The following is a 9,508-nucleotide window of genomic DNA, read 5'->3' as shown; positions in this document are numbered from 1 at the left end:
GATTAGCCACAGCCTGGGGGAATTTTCAAGAATGAATTTTCCACTATGCAGCGGAGTGTGTGCTAATACGAAACTTTCCGGCAGATTAACACTGTGTGCCGGACCGAGACTCGAACTCGAGACCTCTGACTTTCCGGGCAAGTACTCTACCAACTGAGATATCCAAGCACGACTGAAGCCCCATCCAGCCAGTTTTACTTGCAACAGTACCTCGTCTTATAACTTCCAGATTTCACGGAAGTGCTTGGGTAACTACTTGGTACAGCATCTGCCAGCGAAAGCAAAGGTCCTGAGTTCGACTGTCGCTTTGGCTCACTGTTTTAATCTGTCAGAAAGTTTCATATCAGCGCCCACTGTGATGAAGAGTAAAAATTTATTCTCGTTTCTTATTATCTTGTAGCGAGATGTACTGCCAAAGAGGTTCCTGTCCTGGTCAGTAACATCTTGTCCAATGACGCATTCTTAGATGTTGCGGTCCGGGGTAGGTTAGATTAGGTTAGGTTGCCGATTGCTCCACATCCATACATACATGTGGTGTGTTGTCGTACTTTCCGTAAGCCGCCTGGAATTGATGGCTAATTCTTCCCCTTATCCTCCTAAATGGGCTATGTTATGAGCGTATGAGGCCGGCCACAAGTCCAGCAATTTCCAACGTTGCAAAGAAACTACCAGGAATCCTAGCAGAAGGCAACGCCGTACAGAAGTGCCGTTAGTGGGAGCAGGAAATGTCTACATTCCGTTCCTCATTCTGATTGGCTGGATGGCCTAAAAGTTAAACAATGTCGTGGAGTATCTGGAGCTCGCAAAATAGAGGAGTCGGCCAGCAGCCCTTTGAGGTGGTATGTCGTGGTCAGAGTTTCTGTTTTAGAATGCTTATCATATCAGAAGTATCGAGTTAGAGATTCTTCATGATAAAACGAGATTAAAAAGGCGTGCAAAGCCTTAGAAAGTGGATCCCCAGACGTGGGCGCCCAATTCAGAGTCGTGGACTTTCCGACTATGCATTTTGCGACCCTTGGTGTCAGCATGGTGTTTCCGACGACAAATATTCTAGCCGTGGCTTTTCCTATCATCAAAGGAAGTCACAGCAGTCGGGGCGGCTCTGGTTGAAAATATCACGGTACAAAACTGGTTGGTGTTAGCCGCGGCTTTGCCAGACGTTTTGTAATAAGAACATCCTTCGTATTTTATCGACACTTTGGACAGGCTAAGCACATCGGGCTATGGACACAGTACATAAGCAGGTTTAAATGTTTCTCTTTATAGGCTGATTAAAAAGCCAAAGATTACATTGCTGCGAGTGATACGAGCAGTAACGACGGAACACCTATATGTTGCCGTGGTAAAGGAAGCCGCAACTGTGGGGTAGTCTTTGGTCGGAAATTGCACGTTGCATAACTTTATCTGAAGTGCCATGGCACCTACAAAAGAGTCGTAAGAGCCACGGTCCAAGAAAGCTAGAATTCTACTAAGGCACTTACCTTTTTTTCTCAGCGACTGTTGCGGATGAGTGAGCGTCGATCACTTCGATGAGAAGAGGCCTCAGAACAGAGCGTGGAACAATTACCTAGCTGTAGATAGTATTGGATAAAAGTGACAAACTCGGCTTAGGGTTCATTCATACCAATAAATTTTATGACTTCCCGTGCAAATTTGATAGCTGTGTTAATGTGTGACATTTTCCTTATTGACTTTGTACTGTATTCTTGTTTTGTCGTTGTGATTATAGGAGTCAGTTGCCAATAACCAGTTGGAGGACCGAGTGAGGTGACGCAGTGGTTAGCACACTGGACTCGTATTCAGGAGGTTCAAACACGCGTCCATCCGTCCTGATTTAGATTTTCCGAGATCTCCCTAAATCGCTTCAAGCAAATGCCGGGATGGTTCCTTTGAAAAGGCACGGCCGATTGCCTTCCCCATCCTTTACTAATCCGATGGGACCGATGACCTCGCCGTTTCGTTCAAATGTTTAAATGTGTGTGAATTCCTAAGGGACCAGGCTGCTGAGGTCTTCGGTCCCTAGACTAACACACTACTTAAACTACCTTATGCTAAGAACAACACACGCACCCATGCCCGAGGGAGGACTCGAACCTCCGGCGGGAGGGGCTGCGCAATCAGTGACATGGCGCCCTAAACCGCGCGGCCACTCCTCACGGCCTACGATGTTTGGTCTCCTCCCTCCAATCAACCAACCAATCAGTTGGAGGAGGTAAATTGAATTGTTAGCAGTTGTTCGAAGCTTAATCTTGTCTCGTGGGTCAAAGCGAGGCTTATGACCCTTAGCTAAACTGATTTTACACGTGTAGCAATGCACAGAATTAATCCGGGACAGCCAAAAACCTTTACGATGAAATCCACGGTACAGTACGTGACATAATTTGTCTCGCGCGTTGCACATCTCCGAGAATACGTGTATTCCGTTCGCGGCAGCGAATCTCACCTCGCGCGACGCTACGGAACCTCCGAGGCACGCATGAAAGGATCGTTTCACTTAGCACGGCATTATTACTGTTAAGATGTTTGCGAAGTTTTAGTTGTATTTCTGATGTTTTGTACTTCGTTATGTTCTACAGTAATGTATACGGAGAGATCAAAAAGTTTCATTTAGAAGGCCTTACAATCCAGAAGCCGTATGACAATCACGCAAAATCGCCGTGACCATTGAGGTAATCATCCCACCGACGCCCCAGGCTGAAGATAACCGTTTGGTAGAACACCGTGTCCTGCTGCGTGAACAAGTCTGTAACTGCCAGCTGCACATCCTCGTCTCACAGAAATCTTCAACCCCTCAAGGCCTTTTTTAAGCAACCGAAGGCGTGAGGAGAGATCAGGACTACAGAGCGGTTGCTGTTGACGTAACTTCTGTGTTACGGCATTTGTGGTATGGGGACGTGCGTTATCATGAAGCAGCAGCACCCCTTGTTTATATCTAAATGACTACTCTGCAATTCACACTTAAGTGTCAGCAAGAGAGTTCTTCGAACCACGTTCAGACAAATTCTCTACCGTTCGTCTCTCCAACAAAGCGCAGGAAAAATGAACACTTAAATATTTCTGTACGAGCTGTGATTTCTCTTATTTTACTGTGGTGATCGTTTCTCCCTATGTAAGCTGGTGACAATAATATATTTTCACATACAGACGAGAAAGTTGGTGACTGAAATTTCGTGAAAACATCTCGCTGCAACGAAAAACGCCCTTATTTCAATAATGACCATTCCAGCTTGCTTATCATACCTGTAAGACTCTCTTCCCTGTTTCGCGACAACACAAAACGAGCTCCCCTTCTTTGAACTTTTTCGATGTCCTTCGTCATTCTCATCTGGTGAGGATCCCATACAGCACACCAATACTCTAGTAGAGGACGAACATGCGTAGTAAACCTGTTGCTTCTTCAATTGGTTCAAATGGCTCTAAGCACTAAGGGACTTAACATCTGAGGTCATCAGCCCCCTAGACTTAGAACTACTTAAACTTAACTAACCGAAGCACATCACACACATCCATGCCCGAGGCAGGATTCGAATCTGCGACCCTAGCAGCAGCGCTGTTCCGGATTGAAGCACCTAGAACCGCTCGGCTGTTGCATCTTCTAAGCGATCTGCCAGTGAAACGTAATCTTTGGTTTGCCTTCCCCACAACATTTTCTATTGAATCGCTCCAATTTAAGTGATTCGTAGTTGTCGCAGTTTTCCCGGATGTGTGTGGTTTTCGACAGACATGCTGCCCTATACACATTCTTCATTCACCGATGGATGTTGAAACCTTCCCGTCTCCTCTATATCTCTTTTGTTACGCAGCCTTCCCTTCTACAATAGCCTATGAAACCTTGCCTTAGGATTTCTATCTCTTGCTTAATAATAACAAATGAAATATACCCTTTGAAATTGCCAGCCGTGATGGCCGAGCGGTTCTAGGCGCTTCAGTCTGGAACCGCACGACCGCTACGGTCGCAGGTTCGAATCCTGCCTCGGGCATGGATGTATGTGATGTCCTTAGGTTAGTTAGGTTTAAGTAGCTCTAAGTTCTAGGGGACTGATGACCTCAAATGTTAAGTCCCACGAGACGTGGCTGCACGATCCGTTACAGCCATTCGGATAAGATGCCTGTCATCTCGACTGCTAGTGATACGAGGCCGCTGTGATCCAGCACGGGTTTCCGTATTACTCTCCTGAACCCACCGATTCCATATTCTGCTAACAGTCATTGGATCTCGACCAACGCGAGCAGCAATGTCGCTATACGATAAACCCGCAATCGCGATAGGCTACAATCCGACCTTTATCAAAGTCGGAAACGTCAACATATGGGGACGTTTGCAAGACAACAACCATCTGCACGAACAGTTCGACGACGTTTGAAGCAGCATGGTCTATCAGCTAGGAGACCATGGCTGCGGTTACACTTGAAGCTGCATCACAGACAGGAGCGCCTGCGATGGTGTACTCAACGACGAACCTGGGTGCACGAATTGCAAAACGTCATCTTTTCGGATGAATCCAGGTTCTGTTTACAGCATCATGATCATCCGTGTTTGGCGACTTGGCGGTGAACGCACATTGGAAGCGTGTATTCGTCATCGCCATACTGGTGTATCACCCGTCGTGATTGTATGGGGTGCCATTGGTTACACGTCTCGGTCACCTCATGTTCGCATTGACGGCACTTTTAACAGTGGACGTTACATTTCAGATGTGTTACGACCCGTGGCTCTACCCTTCATTCGATCCCTGCGAAACCCCACAATTCAGCAGGATAATGTACGACCGCATGTTGCAGGTCCTGTACGGGCCTTTCTGGATACAGAAAAGGTTCGACTGCTGGTCTGGCCAGCACATTCTCCAGATCTTTCACCAATTGAAAACCTCTGGTCAATGGTGGCCGTGCAACTGGCTCGTCACAATACACCAGTCACTACTCTTGATGAACTGTGGTATCGTGTTGAAGCTGCATAGGCAGCTGTACCTGTACACGCCATCCAAGCTCCGTTTGACTCAATGCCCAGGCGTATCAATGCCGTTATTACGGCCAGAGGTGGTTGTTCTGGGTACTGATTTCTCAGGTTGTATGCACCCAAATTGCGTGAAAATGTAATCACATGTCAGTTCTAGTACAATATATTTGTCCAATGAATACCCTTTTATCATCTGCATTTCTTCTAGGTGTAGCAATTTTAATGGCCAGTAGTGTAAATGTGTCCACTTTTTATTGAGTACAAACATACAGCTGTTAGTACGTAACCCTAACAAACTCAAGGCAAAGGCAAATGAGGACGTTCAAAGTTGATTTTCAAAAATTACCCCACCGATTTCAATGCACTTTTGACTTGTGTTGATAACACCACAGGTAGCTCTTCTGAGGTCGTCTTTGCATTCTTTCATAAGAGCTGCACTATTCATAATCCGAACGATAAAATCGGCTCTTGGATTTACTTTTTCCTTGTAGACCTCGCCTTTCAACCATCCGGTCAGGCAAAAATCCAAATGGATAAGGTCCAGGGACCTTGGTAGCCAAGAAAAGCGCCCGTATCTACTGATCCATCTTCCGGGAAATGTTAGGTTTGGATGACGCGTCACCTGACGACTGAAAGGTGCGGGAGCCCCGTCACGCTGGAGGAACATACGCATTCTTGTTGCCAAAGGAACCTCTTCCAATAATGATGGAAGCTCATTTTCAAGCAAGTATAGGCAACGGGGTCCCGTAAGGACAAACAAACCTAACGAAAGTGCATTGAACCCAGCTGTATTTACTCAGTAAAATTGGACACATGTTCTATGGCATTTTTTCTGCAGTTTGTCTATACTACTACCTCCCACAAAATTTACTATTCCTCCAAAAACATCTTATAAATTTACTCACGTCTCGACAGCCCATAGAAAGTTTTCAGTGCTGTACGCACGCCAGCTTCCGCGGGAATACAGTGTGGCTGCGATCGAGTGGAATAATGTGTGGGGTGGGGCGGGGAGAGGGGAGGGGGGTACCGCGTATATGGTATCCGGCAAAGATGGGAATTTGCGTCTGACGAGGAGAGTGTGTAGATAGGTCGTACTTGCTTCGGCAGTACATATACTAAAACTGAAACGATACAGAGAAGATTGGCATGGTCCCTACGTAAGAACGACACGAAAAAAAAAAAAAAAAAAAAAAAAAAAACTGGCACGGTAGCTCAGCGTGTTCGGTCAGAGGGTTAGCCACCCTCTGAAATAAAAAAAACTGAAGTAATAGAACGACGATGAACTTGCACAAACGTCATGGGACGTCCACCCTGAACAAATAGAACGAAATATCACGAACAAAATGAGATCAGCAGCAACAACAAAAAATATAGTGCCTCGTAAGCAAGAGGTCCAGATACGAACCCCAGTTGGGCACAAATTTTCATCTGCCACCGTTGCTGTATTTCAACGCCTTGTGACAGTGTGGACGTCTGTCCTTCGATATTTAAGATGCAGTTGTTTTTTGAAGCAATGCAGTTGATTTGCGAACATTTGTCTTGCCATCAATGTACCGGAACTTCAACGGCATCCATTACTTAGTCATTGCCTTGTGATGGCGCTAGCCTATGTCATATACATGTGAGTCAGATTGTAGCGCATATTTAGTCAAGTAACGAACAGTAGAAGCAGGATTCCAGCCAGCTGGTCACTTAACCAAGTGCAACATAGAGTACATGTGCAATGAGTCATTTCAGCTACGTAGCTGACTGTAATATTTGTCAAGCAATTCACTGCAGAATTAATGTAATACCAGCACGATGATCTCTGTAGTCATACTGTATCATTAGCAGCTCGTGAATGGAGTATGTTCGTTAAATCAGATTAGACAAGCTGATGCCAAATAAAGAGAAGCGACGACGCCACCACAATATTTTTACTTAGGTAGTCAGCACTAGATTATGTGCGCCATCATTAAAGTTACTGTAAGCAATTTGACAGCATAACACGACCAAATCCACTAATAACCATCACCATTATCATCACACAGTTGTTACTCGCAGTGATTACAAGCTGCTCACGTTTGTCAAGAATAGCGGAAAGCGCCTCATGAAATTGAAGTTCCATTTGCATTACGCCTGGGACAGAGAGAATCCTAAAGAACAGTAAGAGGTTACCCAGCGAAGGGAAAAATCCACGCATTGTCTCGAGTTGTTGCAGATTGATATTAATGAAGTTCCCGATGGTTTCACACTAACGGGTTCTTTTGGCTAGAGGAATACTCATATGGAAATTATCAAGACGTAATTGCCAGAGCGTTCAGATACCTTAATAACACCACAGTTTGGATTGAATATGAACCATGGACCTTGCCGTTGGTGGGGAGGCTTGCGTGCCTCAGCGATACAGATAGCCGTACCGTAGGTGCAACCACAACGGAGGGGTATCTGTTGAGAGGCCAGACAAACGTGTGGTTCCTGAAGAGGGGCAGCAGCCTTTTCAGTAGTTGCAAGGGCAACAGTCTGGATGATTGACTGATCTGGCCTTGTAACAATAACCAAAACGGCCTTGCTGTGCTGGTACTGCGAACGGCTGAAAGCAAGGGGAAACTACAGCCGTAATTTTTCCCGAGGGCATGCAGCTTTACTGTATGATTACATAATGATGGCGTCCTCTTGGGTAAAATATTCCGGAGGTAAAATAGTCCCCCATTCGGATCTCCGGGCGGGGACTACTCAAGAGGATGTCGTTACCAGGAGAAAGAAAACTGGCGTTCTACGGATCGGAGCGTGGAATGTCAGATCCCTTAATCGGGCAGGTAGGTTAGAAAATTTAAAAAGGGAAATGGATAGGTTGAAGTTAGATATAGTGGGAATTAGTGAAGTTCGGTGGCAGGAGGAACAAGACTTCTGGTCAGGTGACTACAGGGTTATAAACACAAAATCAAATAGGGGTAATGCAGGAGTAGGTTTAATAATGAATAGGAAAATAGGAATGCGGGTAAGCTACTACAAACAGCATAGTGAACGCATTATTGTGGCCAAGATAGACACAAAGCCCACGCCTACTACAGTAGTACAAGTTTATATGCCAACTAGCTCTGCAGATGACGAAGAAATTGAAGAAATGTATGATGAAATAAAAGAAATTATTCAGATTGTGAAGGGAGACGAAAATTTAATAGTCATGGGTGACTGGAATTCGAGTGTAGGAAAAGGGAGAGAAGGAAACATAGTAGGTGAATATGGATTGGGGGACAGAAATGAAAGAGGAAGCCGCCTGGTCGAATTTTGCACAGAGCACAACATAATCATAACTAACACTTGGTTTAAGAATCATGAAAGAAGGTTGTATACATGGAAGAACCCTGGAGATACTAAAAGGTATCAGATAGATTATATAATGGTAAGACAGAGATTTAGGAACCAGGTTTTAAATTGCAAGACATTTCCAGGGGCAGATGTGGACTCTGACCACAATCTATTGGTTATGACCTGTAGGTTAAAACTGAAGAAACTGCAAAAAGGTGGGAATTTAAGGAGATGGGACCTGGATAAACTAAAAGAACCAGAGGTTGTACAGAGATTCAGGGAGAGCATAAGGGAGCAATTGACAGGAATGGGGGAAATAAATACAGTAGAAGAAGAATGGGTAGCTTTGAGGGATGAAGTAGTGAAGGCAGCAGAGGATCAAGTAGGTTAAAAGACGAGGGCTAGTAGAAATCCTTGGGTAACAGAAGAAATATTGAATTTAATTGATGAAAGGAGAAAATATAAAAATGCAGTAAGTGAAACAGGCAAAAAGGAATACAAACGTCTCAAAAATGAGATCGACAGGAAGTGCAAAATGGCTAAGCAGGGATGGCTAGAGGACAAATGTAAGGATGTAGAGGCCTATCTCACTAGGGGTAAGATAGATACCGCCTACAGGAAAATTAAAGAGACCTTTGGAGATAAGAGAACGACTTGTATGAATATCAAGAGCTCAGATGGAAACCCAGTTCTAAGCAAAGAAGGGAAAGCAGAAAGGTGGAAGGAGTATATAGAGGGTCTATACAAGGGCGATGTACTTGAGGACAATATTATGGAAATGGAAGAGGATGTAGATGAAGATGAAATGGGAGATATGATACTGCGTGAAGAGTTTGACAGAGCACTGAAAGACCTGAGTCGAAACAAGGCCCCCGGAGTAGACAATATTCCATTGGAACTACTGACGGCCGTGGGAGAGCCAGTCCTGACAAAACTCTACCATCTGGTGAGCAAGATGTATGAAACAGGCGAAATACCCTCAGACTTCAAGAAGAATATAATAATTCCAATCCCAAAGAAAGCAGGTGTTGACAGATGTGAAAATTACCGAACTATCAACTTAATAAGTCACAGCTGCAAAATACTAACACGAATTCTTTACAGACGAATGGAAAAACTAGTAGAAGCCAACCTCGGGGAAGATCAGTTTGGATTCCGTAGAAACACTGGAACACGTGAGGCAATACTGACCTTACGACTTATCTTAGAAGAAAGATTAAGGAAAGGCAAACCTACGTTTCTAGCATTTGTAGACTTAGA

At 44.8% G+C, this 9,508-nt stretch overlaps 1 pseudogene; it reads left to right on the top strand.

Moving 5' to 3' along the window:
* The first annotated feature begins 6,048 nt into the window (after positions 1-6,048).
* Positions 6,049-6,143, top strand: LOC124723926 (annotated as a pseudogene).
* The last annotated feature ends 3,365 nt before the right edge of the window (positions 6,144-9,508 follow it).

Source organism: Schistocerca piceifrons, chromosome X (genome assembly GCF_021461385.2).
Source record: "Schistocerca piceifrons isolate TAMUIC-IGC-003096 chromosome X, iqSchPice1.1, whole genome shotgun sequence".
NCBI classification, from domain to species: domain Eukaryota; kingdom Metazoa; phylum Arthropoda; class Insecta; order Orthoptera; family Acrididae; genus Schistocerca; species Schistocerca piceifrons.
The sequence above is the reverse complement of the archived record's forward strand: the minus strand, read 5'-3'. Positions and strand labels throughout refer to the sequence as shown.